Source organism: Urocampus carinirostris, chromosome 7 (assembly GCF_059441175.1).
Source record: "Urocampus carinirostris isolate Australia breed hairy pipefish chromosome 7, RoL_Ucar_1.0, whole genome shotgun sequence".
Lineage (NCBI taxonomy): Eukaryota > Metazoa > Chordata > Actinopteri > Syngnathiformes > Syngnathidae > Urocampus > Urocampus carinirostris.
Window position 1 is genome coordinate 44,836,450 of NC_142355.1, and position 14,572 is coordinate 44,851,021.

The window sequence follows — 14,572 nt, forward strand, 5'->3', positions numbered from 1 at the left end:
CAAAACAATATTGGATTAGCCAAAATAACAAAAGAAAATCCAAGCGGTTTGTATGATACTTTGTCAATAAAGGATTCAATTTAGTTTTTTCTAGTCTTTCATTAGCATATTCTATATGGGAGTAAGACAAAAGTAATTGAAAGTAATCAAGTTACAATACTTAACATGGTATTCGGATTACGGTACTGATTTTAGGTAACAAGTCACTGTCGGTTTACATTCTTAAAGTAATCCTCCCAACCCTGGCAGTATGCAATTTATTATCTTGTTGCTCCGAGTTATAAACTAAGATTAACTGCTGGCTTCCCAGGCAGGATCAGAAGGAAAGAGTGATGTCCCTTTATATAGCCTTGGCATGACACAGTATGTTGAATGCATGCTCCCACCTCGCCTTTTTAGCGGAACAAGGCATCCTTCTGTGTTTGAGGAAACATGTGTACTACATTAGGCATGTTGGGAAGTAAGGGTCACATTCCTATCAATTGAATTGTGACATGGTTAAAGGCTTGAGGGGTAAGGCTGGTGGTGTGGTGGTGATTGAGAGGTAAATGCCAACCTCTGATGTGCTCTCCTCTCAAGTCAAGTCATTTTTATTTGTATAGCCCTAAATCACAAAGAGTCTCAAAGGGCTTCCCACATATACATACATACATATATATATATATATATATATATACGGACTGTCTCAGAAAATTAGAATATTGTGATAAAGTTCTTTATTTTCTGTAATGCAATTAAAAAAACAAAAATGTCATACATTCTGGATTCATTACACATCAACTGAACTATTTCAAGCCTTTTATTATTTGAATATTGCTGATTTTGGCTTTCAGCTGAAAAAAACTCAAAAATCCTATCTCAAAATATTAGAATACTTCCTCAGACCAAGTAAAAAAATAATTTTATAACAGCAAAACTAAATCAAACATTTGAAAATGTCCATTGATGCACTCAGTACTTGGTTGGGAATCCTTTTGCACGGATTACTGCATCAATAATAATAATAATAATAATGCATTTTATTTAAAAGCGCCTTTCAGGCCACCCAAGGACACTGTACAAACAATGAAAGAAAAAAAAAAAAAAATCCGGCGTGGCATGGAGGCAATTAGCCTGTGGCATTGCTGAGGTGTTATTGATGCCCAGGATGCTTCGATAGCGGCCTTCAGCTCATTTGCATTTGTAGGTCTGGTGTCTTTCATCTTCTTCTTAACTATACCCCACAAATTCTCGATGGGGTTCAGGTCAGGGGAATTAGCAGGCCAATCAAGGACAGTGATGCCATGGTCAGTGCACCAGTTACTGGTGGTTTTGGCACTGTGGGCAGGTGCCAAATCATGCTGCAAAATGAAATCCTCATCTCCATAGAGCTTTTCAGCAGATGGAAGCATGTAGTGCTCTAAAATCTCTTGGTACACAGTTGCATTTACTCTGGACTTGATGAAACACAGTGGACCAACACCAGCAGCTGACATGGCTCCCCAAACCATTGCTGACTGTGGGAACTTCACACTGGATTTCAAGAAACTTGGATTTTGCTCCTCTCCAGCCTTTCTCCAGACTCTGGCGCCTTGACTTCCAAATTAAATGCAAAACTTGCTTTCGTCTGAAAAGAGGACTTTGGACCACTCTGCAACTGTCCAGTGCTTCTTCTCCATAGCCCAAGTCAGACGCTTCTTCCGTTGTCTTGAGTTCAGAAGTGGCTTGACCATGGGAATACGGCTATTGTAGCCCATTTCCCGGACACGTCTGTGAACTGTGGCCTTTCATACCTGGACTCCAGCTTCAGCCCACTGTCTTTGAAGCTCCCCCAAATTCTGGAAGCGGCTCTTCTTCACAATTTTGTTAAGGCTGCGGTCATCTCTCTTGGTTGTGCAGCGTTTCCGGCCACATTTTTCCCTTCCAACAGACTTTTTGTGGATATGCTTTGAAACTGCACTCTGTGAACAGCCTGCTCTTTGAGAAATTTCTTTTTGTGTCTTACCCTCCTGATGGAGGGTATCAATGATGGTCCTCTGGACAGCAGACAGATCAGCAGTCTTCCCATACTTGTGATTTAGTTTACTGAACCAAGCTGAGTGTTTTTAAGGCTCAGGAAACCCTCGCAAGGTGTTTCGAGTTAATTAGATGATTCAGGTGATTAGTTGAATAGCCAACTTGTATACTTTTTCATGATATTCTAAAATTTTGAGATAGGATTTTTGAGTTTTCTTAAGCTGTAAGCCAAATTCAGCAATATTAAAATAATAAAAGGCTTGAAATAGTTCAGTTGATGTGTAATGAATCCAGAATGTATGACATTTTTGTTTTTTTAATTGAATTACAGAAAATAAAGAACTTTATCACAATATTCTAATTTTCTGAGACAGTCCAGTATATATATATATATATATATATATATATATATAGATAGGGCAGCACGGCAGCACAGTGGTTAGCGTGTGTGCGACACAGTTCTGAGGTCGTGAGATCAAACCTCCTGTGTGGAGTTTTGCATGTTCTCCCTGTGCTTGCATGGGTCGCATCCGGGCACTCCGGTTTCTGCCCACATTCCAAAAACATGCATGTCAGGTTAACTGGCCAGTCCAAATTGTCCCTAGGTGTGAATGAGCGAGCGAATTGTCTGTCCCTGTGTGCCGTGCGATTGGCTAGCGACCAGTTCAGGGTGTCCCTTGCCCGATGATTGCTGAGATGGGCTCCAGCGTCCCCGCAACCCTACTTGAGGATAAGCGGTACGGCTAATGAGATGAGATATATATACATATATATATATATATATATATATATATATATATATATATATACTGTATATATATGTAACTATATATGTAACTCAATGGGGCTGAACACCCACTTTTTTGTTATCTATTTGTTAAAAAAGTTTAAACTATCCAATAAAGTGTGTTCCACTTATTGTTGATGCTTCACCAGAAATTTCAGTTTTATATCTTGAGGATTGAAGTCTGAAATGTGGCAAAAGGTCAAAAAAGGTCAAAAAGTTCAAGGGGGGCTTAATAGTTTCGCAAGCCACTGTATATACATATATATATTTATCAGTGTTTGTCTGCCCGGATGCCAGTGGCGTGCCTCTTTTACGTCGGGCGTACAACTTACACGTGTCCGCCAGGACAACTTTTTGAAGAAAGAAAAACCCCCGAAAGTTTTCTTTTTTTTGTTATTTTCAAATCAAACGTTTTCTTTATTCTGATTTCGAAATCTTCGTTCGGTTTCGAAATTTCGAATTTCGGTTCGTTTAGCAATCTGCATACTCGGCAACCGATCAGAAGCCCGCATCGAAAAACTTTGTGCGTCCGGACCTTCCCGAGCATTATAAGGTCGCGCATTTGCATATCATTTTCCACAGTAGACGCACAGAGAACACAAGAAAAATTGAGAAGTGGTTAGGAATCAAGCCAAAACCCCAGCCCCAGAAAAAAGATTCAAAGCAACATTTATGATGCTCCAAAACGTAAACGTACATTAAAAGCATCGTGGAAAATCATAGATTCATAAAAACTTAATTTTAGAGTGTTGTTCTGTTTTATTCTGATTATCAATTCTTACTTTGCAAAAATGTTTTTTTTTTTTTTTGCAATTAGTCGTCTTATTGTGTTTCAAGTTGGGAGAAATGGGGCAGGCAATTTTATGGCTGGGCAGACAACTTTTCAGAGTTGTCCGCCCTGCTTTCTCACCAGTTTCAGACACTGTGTGTGTGTATATATATATATATATATATATATATATATATATATATATATATATATATATATATATATATATATATATACTGGACTGTCTCAGAAAATTAGAATATTGTGATAAACTTCTTTATTTTCTGTAATGCATTTAAAAAAACAAAAATGTCATACATTCTGGATTCATTACACATCAACTGAACTATTTCAAGCCTTTTATTATTTTAATATTGCTGAATTTGGTTTACAGCTTAAGAAAACTCAAAAATCCTATCTCAAAATATTAGAATATCATGAAAAAGTATACAAGTAGGCTATTCAACTAATCACCTGAATCATCTAATTAACTCGAAACACCTTGCGAGGGTTTCCTGAGCCTTAAAAACACTCAGTTCAGTAAACTAAATCACTGCTGATCTGACTGCTGTCCAGAGGACCATCATTGATACCCTCCATCAGGAGGGTAAGACACAAAAAGAAATTTCTCAAAGAGCAGGCTGTTCACAGAGTGCAGTTTCAAAGCATATCCACAAAAAGTCTGTTTGAAGGGAAAAATGTGGCCGGAAACGCTGCACAACCAAGAGGGATGACCGCAGCCTTAACAAAATTGTGAAGAAGAGCCGCTTCCAGAATTTGGGGGAACTTCAAAGACAGTGGGCTGAAGCTGGAGTCCAGGTATCAAAAGCCACAGTTCACAGACGTGTCCGGGAAATGGGCTACAATAGCCGTATTCCCATGGTCAAGCCACTTCTGAACTCAAGACAACAGAAGAAGCGTCTGACTTGGGCTATGGAGAAGAAGCACTGGACAGTTGCAGAGTGGTCCAAAGTCCTCTTTTCAGACGAAAGCAAGTTTTGCATTCCATTTGGAAGTCAAGGCGCCAGAGTCTGGAGAAAGGCTGGAGAGGAGCAAATGCCAAGTTGCTTGAAATCCAGTGTGATGTTCCCACAGTCAGCAATGGTTTGGGGAGCCGTGTCAGCTGCTGGTGTTGGTCCACTGTGTTTCATCAAGTCCAGAGTAAATGCAACTGTGTACCAAGAGATTTTAGAGCACTACATGCTTCCATCTGCTGAAAAGCTCTATGGAGATGAGGATTTCATTTTCCAGCATGATCTGGCACCTGCCCACAGTGCCAAAACCACCAGTAACTGGTGCACTGACCATGGCATCACTGTCCTTGATTGGCCTGCTAATTCCCCTGACCTGAACCCCATCGAGAATTTGTGGGGTATAGTTAAGAAGAAGATGAAAGACACCAGACCTACAAATGCAAATGAGCTGAAGGCCGCTATCGAAGCATCCTGGGCATCAATAACACCTCAGCAATGCCACAGGCTGATTGCCTCCATGCCACGTCGGATTGATGCAGTAATCCGTGTAAAAGGATTCCCAACCAAGTACTGAGTGCATCAATGGACATTTTCAAATGTTTGATTTAGTTTTGCTGTTATAAAATTATTTTTTTACTTGGTCTGAGAAAGTATTCTAATATTTTGAGATAGGATTTTTGAGTTTTTTTCAGCTGTAAGCCAAAATCAGCAATATTCAAATAATCAAAGGCTTGAAATAGTTCAGTTGATGTGTAATGAATCCAGAATGTATGACATTTTTGTTTTTTTAATTGCATTACAGAAAATAAAGAAGTTTATAACAATATTCTAATTTTCTGAGACAGTCCAGTATATATATATATATATATATATATATATATATATATATATATATATATATATATATATATATATATATATATATTTATTTATTTATTTATATATATATTGAGAAACATTGAGAAGGTTGGTAACGGAGTTTGGAAGAGTATGTGATAGGCATAAGTTATGTGTCAATGTTGGGAAGAGTAAGGTGATGAAGTGTTCACGTGATGGAGTGGGCATGACGTTAGAAATCAGGTTGCAGGGACAGGTGCTGGAATAAGTTGGAAGCTTTAGGTACTTGGGTTGTGATGGCTGCAATTGGTGGAATGGAGTGCGAATTATTGCACAGAGTGAATCAAGGAAGCAAGGTTTTGCGTGCTCTGAGGAGAGTGAGGAGCAACAAGATTATGAGTATGGATGTTAAGAGGGGACTGTATGAGAGTGTGATTGTGCCGACTGTGAAGTATGCGCAGAGACTTGAGGCCTGAATGCAGATTTAAGAAGGAAATTGAATGTTTTTGAGATGAAGTGTTTGATGAGTATGTTAGGAGTGACAAGATTGGATAGATTGAGAAATGAAATTGTGAGAGACAGAACTGGAGTAGTCGTGGAATTGAGCAAGTGTGTTGATAAGAGAGTACTCGGTTGGTTTGGACACATGGAGTGGATGGATGAGGAGCGAATGTTGAAGAGGATCTACAGAGCAGAAGTCAATGTAAGGAAACCAAGAGGAAGGCCGCGATTAACGTGGCATACTTGCAAAGTACTACGGTTTTGACGTAATGAGTACAGTTTTCTTTAACCCACTACAGTGATATGGTGACATCACAGAAACTACGGTTTTCCCCTTAAAGAAAAAATGACAAATTAAAAAAATTGTAAAAACATCCCACCGCAAGATGGAGACAAAGCACCATTTCAAACAACGGCTATATCAGCACTGCCAGTCGTCTGGCAAGTTTATCGACCAAAGTGCTTGGCAGCCTGATGACTAGGAAAATGATGATGACATCATCTGGATACAAGTGCCACAGTGTAACCCATTCAAAAGAACAGTTGAAAAAATCAAAACAATGCACAATGGAGAACAATTAATGATTAGGCTGTAGCTTGTATAACATGGAGAACATTTGGATATCATCAATTTTGCTAAAGTGAATCAACCCACGCATGATAGATAGATGGATAGATAGATAGATAGATAGATAGATAGATAGATAGATAGATAGATAGATAGATAGATAGATAGATAGATAGATAGATAGATAGATAGATAGATAGATAGATAGATAGATAGATAGATAGATAGATAGATAGATAGATAGATAGATAGATAGATAGATAGATACTTTATTCATCCCCGAAGGGAAATTCACATTTCCAGCAGCATCCCTGAGCTGAGAACAATACAATAATAAAGCAAAAAGAATACAATATACAAATACCCAGTGTGACGTGCAAATGCCCACTGTAGCGTGTTATATAGAATAACTAAATAGTGCTACACAGAATACATATTGCAATAAGATTCGGTAATATGCAATGTAGGTGGTGTGGTTTACTGTGGGCTTTTACTCTGCCAGATAGAGTTAAAGAGCCTCATGGCATGAGGAAGAAAAGATCTCTTCAGTCTGTCCGTGGAACAAGACAGTGACAGCAGTCTGTCGCTGAAACAGCTCTTCTGTCTGGAGATAATGCTGTGTAGTGGATGCGATGGATTGTCCATGATTGACCGCAGCTTTTCCAGTGCGCGTCTCTCAGCTACTGTTGTTAGGCTGTCCAGCTCTTTGCCCACAACAGAACTCGCTTTCCTAGCCAGTTTATTGAGACGAGAGGCATCCTTCTTCTTGACGCTGCCTCCCCAACACGCTGTCGCATAGAAGAGGGCGCTTGCCACTACTGTCTCATAGAATATTTTCAGGAGCTTTTGGCAGATTTTGAAGGAGGCCAGCCTTCTGAGGAAGTAAAGTCGGCTTTGCCCTTTCCTACATGGGGCGGCAGTAGCTCAGGAGGTAGAGCGATCGTTTTAGGATTAAGGGATCCCAGTTCGAATCCCGGCTTGTCCGTGTTACATGCCGAAGTGTCCTTGGGTAAGACACTGAACCCCCAATACCCCCAATAAGCAGGTTAGCGCCTTACATGGCTGCATAGATCACGGCCGCTATTGGGAAATGTGAAGCACAATGTAAAGCGCTTTGGGAAGTCATTGACTTGAAAAGCGCTATATAAATGCAGATCATTTCATTTCATTACATAGAGCTTCTGTGTTGGCAGTCCAGTCCAGTTTGTTGTCCAGGTGCACACCTAGGTATTTGTAGGTCCGGACAAATTCTACACATTCTCCTTTGATGGTTACAGGAACCGGGTGAATTCTGGTTCTCCTGAAGTCCACCACCATCTCGCATGTCTTGGTGCCATGTTTATGGCTTTTCTGTCCCCTATTATATCCTTTTTAGCGAATAAAAATCTTTTGGCCTTGCATGTTCAATTGACTCTGGTGTGCCTTGCTTCACTTTGAGAAGTGACTGATTCAATGTAGCAGTGACACTTAGAAATGTGCCAATGAAATTGTTTGCGTGATATATTGAGATTAGCCTTTAGTTTGTTTATAACTTAAATATGTGCTGAAGTCAGTTAATTGAAATGGGGAATTTCTAAGGTGAACAGTAACCTTTAAATGGAAGCCCAATAATCTATGTATCTTTACCGTTGAGATACTTTATGATGAAAACACACTGATTAAACTGCAAATAAATAAATCTGCGATCAAACCACTCAGAGCAATTATCCGTTGCTGCAAAATAGCAGACCAAATTGTCATAATGTTTTCCTTATTTTAATACATTTTAAACCTGTTCTGCTACTAAAACAAACAAAAAAATTCTAAAATATTCACATTTTTGTTTACTGGATATTAAACATAAAATTGTGCTCCTTTTATTTGGCTTCTATTAATTCTTAAAGTAAGCAAAACAATTTGTCATTTTTTTAGTTCTACTTAAAAAAAGGGGGTTAATATGTTTTCTAATTAAAAATTAGTTCACGGTTCATAAATTACTTGACTTCTCCAGGACATTTTTTTTTCGCGTGGATTGTGCTGGTTTCCATGGTTACCAATAGCAGGAGAGGCCTCCTGATGTGACTCCGATACAGCACCTTCATCATCTGCTGTTGATTTTTGGTGTTATTGCTCCATGTGTTGCAGTCTCGACTTGCATTTTTGGTCAACAGAAAGTGCTAAATTGACCGCAGGCACGAAGTGTAATTTGGTTTTGTTATCATGTGCCTCGGGATTGGCTGACAAAATCCTGCACCTCTCAACTACGATTAGCTCAGGATAAGCCGTAGAGGCTCTCGGTGTCATGATTGCTGATTCGGGGCACCCGTGACTGCCCAGTTGGCGCCAACAACCCTGGTCGCTGGTTGGTTCCTTGACTCCTTTTAAACCCCCGTCTTCCAAGAGGAAGCTGTCAGACCGTCCTGAGAACCTACGCTTTCAGCTAGGCAAGCTCTGTACCTTCCCACATTCTCCTGCCGTGTTTTCTCCTGCCTGATACCGGTTGCCGACCTGTTTCTGGACCCGTTTCTGCCCTGCTCTCATGTCCCGGCTATCGACCTGTTTTGCCCTGTTTCCTGCGTTGTCTCTCTCTGTCTCTTACTTTTACGTCTGCCCGTGGCGCCATTTTCGTATTATTGCGCCTTAGATTCCGGCACCGAAGCAAAACTTCCTCGACATCTCCCTCGCTCATAAGCTCGGAATACCGCTGACTCCTCTCCCGACAACAGTATCAGCCCGAGCGTTAGACGATCATCTGTTGGGCACCGTCACACAGATCACTGAGCCGGTGGAAATTAGGTTATCCGGCAACGATCAGGAGCGGATCTGCTTCCACCTGCTTCCTTACCGCTCGTTCTGAGACACCCGTTGTTAGTGCAGCACAACCCCCACCTCGATTGGCGCACTGGGGCGGTGCTGGAATGGGGCGTCGATTGCCACCGGACCTGTCTGCGCACCGCCTCTCATCCCGACCGGTTCGCTTCCTCGAAGACTCCACCGGACCTGTCCAAGGTTCCCGCCTGCTACATTCACTTACGTGGAGTGTTTAGTAAGGCAAAGGCCACATCCTTGCCTCCCCATCGGCCTTATGATTGCACCATTGACCTCCTACCGGGCTCTCCTCCTCCTCGGGGCCGGCTCTACTCCCTTTCTGCACCCGAGAGACAGGCCATGGAGGAGTACATATCTGATGCCTTGGCGGCCGGCATAATACGACCGTCATCGTTGCCGGCAGGGGCCGTTTTTTACTTCGTGGGAAAGAAAGACGGTTCCTTGATGAAGTGCTGCGTGATGTACTCAATCGGTTCATGTTTGTCTACCTGGATGAAAACCTGATTTTTTCCAAGACCCTGGAGGAAAACACTCAGCACGTCCAGCTCATCCGTTGTTGCCGCCTGGAAATCTCCCTCTTCGTGAAGGCAGAGGAATGTGAATTCCACGCCAAGACTGTGGCCTTGCTGGGATGCATCATGGCGGAGGGGAGGCTGCAAATGGACCCCGCGAAAGTATCGGCGGTTACCTCCTGGCCTGTCCCCGATTGCCGCAAGAAGCACCAGCAGTTCCTGGGATTTGTCAATTTTTACCGTCAATTTATATGGAATTACAGTATGGTGGCAGCTCCCCTCACGGCTCTCACCAGCCCTAAGGGAGCGTTCGGATGGTCTACCGCGGCCGACGATGCCTTCACCACCTTCAATGCCCACCTCTCTATTGCTCCCATTCTCCAAGTGCCCGACTCCGAACGTCAACTCGTGGTTGAAGTGGACACCTCGGATGTGGGGGTTGGTGTGGTCCTGTCCCAGAGGTCGGCCAAGATGCACCCCTGCGTCTTCTTTTCACGACTCGTATCCCCGGCAGAACGCAATTACGACGTGGGGGATCGTGAACTACTGGCCATTAAGTTGGCACTAGAGGAATGGCATCACTGGCTGGAGAGGGTGTCGGTCCCGTTCCTGGTGTGGACAGACCACAAGAACCTGGAATACATCTGTTCAGCAAAGCGCCTGAACCCTAAACATTCCCGCTGGTCCCTATTTTTCGCCCAATTTAACTTCACTCTTTCCTACCGCCTGGGGTCCCGGAATGTCACGCCCGATGCCCTTTTCCGCCAGTTCCAGAAAGAGGACGATCAACCCCATGGTCCGGCTGCCATCCTCCCTGGGTGGTTGCCACCCTTTCCTTGGACATTGAGGACCGTGTCAGGGAGGCGCTCCAGGATCAAACGGGGCACAGTACCTGTCCTGATGGGCAGCTGTTCGTTGCGGAGGCTCTACGTTCCGAGGTTCTCCAATGGGGGCACGACTCCCGCCTTTCCTGCCACCCGGGGGCAGCCCGCACAAGTAGCTTCCTGTCCCAAAGCTTCTGGTGGCCCTCCTTGGCAAAGACGTTCAGGACTACGTAAGGGCTTGCCAAACCTGCGCCTGGAACAAGTCGTCTAACCAAACCCCTGCTGGCCTGCTACAACCCTTGCCAGTTCCCAGTCGTCCATGGTCCCACATATGTATGGATTTTGTGACTGGACTGCCTGCCTCGGAAGGGATGACCACCATTCTCACCATTGTGGATCGTTTCAGCAAGATGGTCCACTTCGTGGCACTACCCAAACTCCCTTAAGCCAAGGAGACGGCGCTGGCGGTCCAGTTGCACGTCTTCCGGCTCCATGGTATCCCCAAGGATATCGTTTCTGACCGAGGTCCCGAATTCGCTTCTGGCTTTTGGAAGGAGTTATACTGTCTTCTCGCTCAGCCTCTCGTCTGGTTTTCACCCCCAGTCAAATGAACAATCAGAACGCCTAAACCAGGAATTGGAGACGGCTCTCCGCTGCATGGTTTCCCGGGAGCCTCTTTCTTGGACATGGCAGCTGGTGTGGGTGGGGTACGCCCACAATTCATTGGTCAGCTCTTCGACTGGCATGTCCCCATTCCAGTGTGTCTACGACTACCAGGCACCCCTTTTTCCTAGCCAAGAGGGATAGGTCTCCTGTCCTTCAGCGTTTGCTAACGCCCGGCGCTGTCGCCGCACCTGGGCACGGATGCGTGTTGCTCTCCTTCGAACGGTCAACACCTACTCTAATGGAGCTAACCATCAGAGGACGCCTGCTCCGGGGTATCAGGTGGGCCAGCAAGTTTGGTTATCGTCCAGACACCTTTCTGTTCGGGTGGAGATAAAGAAGCTGGCTCCGCAATTCCTGGGACCTTTTCCGGTGGACAAGGTCATCAGTCCTTCTGCGGTCCGGCATCGCCTGCCCAGCACCATGAGGGTCCACCCGACTTTCCACGTTTCCCGCATCAAGTCTGTCCGCCAGAGTCCACTGGCGCCTGAAGCATCTCCTCCTCCGGCCCCACGCTTTCTGGGCGGGGATCCAGTCTACACGGTGTGTCGCTTTCTCCGCTTCCGACGGAGGGGTCGAAGCCTCCAGTACCTGGTAGACTGCAGGGTTACGGTCCGGAGGAGCTATCATGGATTCCCACCTGGCAGATTTTGGACCGCTCTCTTATCACGGAGTTCCATCGTCAGCATCCTGACCAGCCTGCTCCTTTCCGAGGTCTTCCTAGGGGCACCCGCTCGTCGGCCCTGTCTCCGCCGGACCCTGCTTCTGCCACACCTCCTGATGCTGACGATGGAGCTTCAGTCCACTCGGAGGAAATTTGGGTTTTTTTTGTGGGTGCATTTTTTTTTCCCCTTGCCTGTTGGATTCTTTTTTTGTCTTTTTGTGTTCCTCCAGTTGGATTACTTTTGTTTTTGTTCCTGGTGGAGTATTTTTGTTTTTTTTGGTGGACTTCTGGAGCCGTCCCTTGGGGGGGTTCAGTCATGATTGCTGATTTGGGGCACCTGCGACTGCCCCGTTGGCGCCAACAACCCTGGTCGCTGATTGGTTCCCTGACTCCTTTTAAACCCCCGTCTTCCAAGAGGAAGTTGTCAGACCGTCCTGCGAACCTACACTTTCAGCTAGGCAAGCTCTGTACCTTCCGACATTCTCCTGCCCTGTTTTCTCCTGCCTGATACCCGTTGCCGACCTGTTTCTGGACCCGTTTCTGCCCTGCTCTTCAGTCCTAGCCATCGACCTGTTTTGCCCTGTTTCCTGCCTGATTCCTGTTGCCGACCTCTTTTCTGGGCTCGTTACCACCCTTGCTCCTCCGTCCCGGCTATCGGCCAGTTTTCCCACTGCCTAAGACTATGCCCGCTCGACACGGAAGTGCCACTTCCGCGTTGCTGCCATCAGCTACCCGTGTCCGACGATCATCGGATCGTGGAAGCAAGCACTGCTCTCTTTCTCAAAAAAACTGAGTAAAAATGAACGCTTTTGGGTCCCTTCTCCGTTTCTGGCTTGCGACACTAGGCTTGCTATTTTGCAGTCATTGCAATTTTTTTTTTATTTTTACTTCGAAATGACATGATGTTTTGATTTTTGCCTTAACTTCTAATAATTGCTACCTAGTAATAACATAGTAGTAACATAGTAATAACAGAAGTTGTTATTTTAGAAATGCTAAAGCAGGAATCCCCAAAGTGGTACCCCCTATGGACAGTTGAGGTGCCTGTGGACCAGTTCTGAAAATAGCTCACCATTACTGGGTCGTCGAGATTTTCCAGTAAAATTATTTCTTGTTGGTTGAAAAAGTATTTTTTACCATATTTTAAATAGTTAACATATTAATAAAATAGTTAAAACATAGTAACAACATGTGAATTTGTTATTTTAGTAATTCAAATAAATATACTCCAGTTCATGGGCTTTGTGGACAAGAAAAGAATGAATTCAAATATTTTCAAGCAAAGAATTAAAGGAGTATAAAGAGAATTTATTAGTATGTTAAACAAATGCATTTATTCATTTTTTATTGAAAAACAACAAACTAAATTCCAATACAGCCGTTTTTTTTAGATAGCTACCTGGCTACCTTTATAGTTTTGTAGCTAGTTATCCTCCTACATATTTAGCTATTTAGCAAGTAATCTAGGTAGCTTTTTACATTGTTTTTGCATGCTATTAGCAGACATGGGGACTTGAGACTTAGTGACTTGGACTCGAGTCGACTCGAGTCGCTGTTTTTATGACTTGTGACTTGACTTGGACTTGGCAATCTAAGACTCGGGACTTGACTTGTGACTTGACTTGCCCAAGAAAAAAATACTTGGGACTTACTTGGGACTTGAAGGTGAAGACTTGAGACTTACTTGAGACTTGCACATGTGTGACTTGGTCCCATGTCTGGCTATTAGGCATACATTTATGTTTTATTTATTTTTTTAACTAATGTCAAACTAAATGTTGGCCTCCGTTCTAGCTAGCCATCTCGCTTTTTTTTTTTAGCTTTTTTCTGGCTGTTTACATGGCTGTTATAGTTAGCTAGCTACCTTGCTCCCTTTTAGTTTTTTACCTGTATAGATTTTTAGCAAACTTCCAAGTTGTTTTTTCACCATTTAGCAAGCCATCCATCCAAGTTGCTATTTTAGAAATTGTTATCAAACTGGGTTCCCTGTGCTGCAACTAGCTGGCAACCAGTTTAGAGTGTCTTCTGCCCACTGCTACTGAGGATAAGCGGTGCAGATAATGGATGGATGTATGGGTGCCCTTTGCGCTAAATAGTCACAAAAAGTCGCTCTCTGCTTGAAAAAGGTTGGAGACCCCTGTGCTAGAGCTTAGCTCCAGGAAAATAAGAAAATGTTTGCTACGAGCAACTTTTTGCAAGCCTTCGGAAACACATGACATCTTGGTGAGACTACAATGATTGTTATTTTTATTTTAGCAGTAGGTAAAAAGTTTTAATTTCATCCACTCTTAATCATTAGTGCAGTGAGAAAATTTTTGATCCACAAGATTACAAATTATATTACGAAGAAACACTATGCACGAATGTTTAGTTCATGTATTTACTACGTACTATTCAAATCAATATTGTGTCTTAAACAAAGAAAGTTCATTCTAACACGTAGATATATTAAAAAAATAAACATTCCATTTAAATTAATCTATAAAATGAATGCCATTTTTGGTGACATCCGATAGTTTTACTGGTTTCTCAAACTCCTTGCAGTGCCTCTTCATTGTGAAGACTGCCTTGCCCCTCCTAACAGTTTTACCGCGTTATCACAGGATGTACATTAGATGACCCCTGCCCCTTACTGTTGACTGGAGATTACGAGGGCTGGGCATTTCTTCT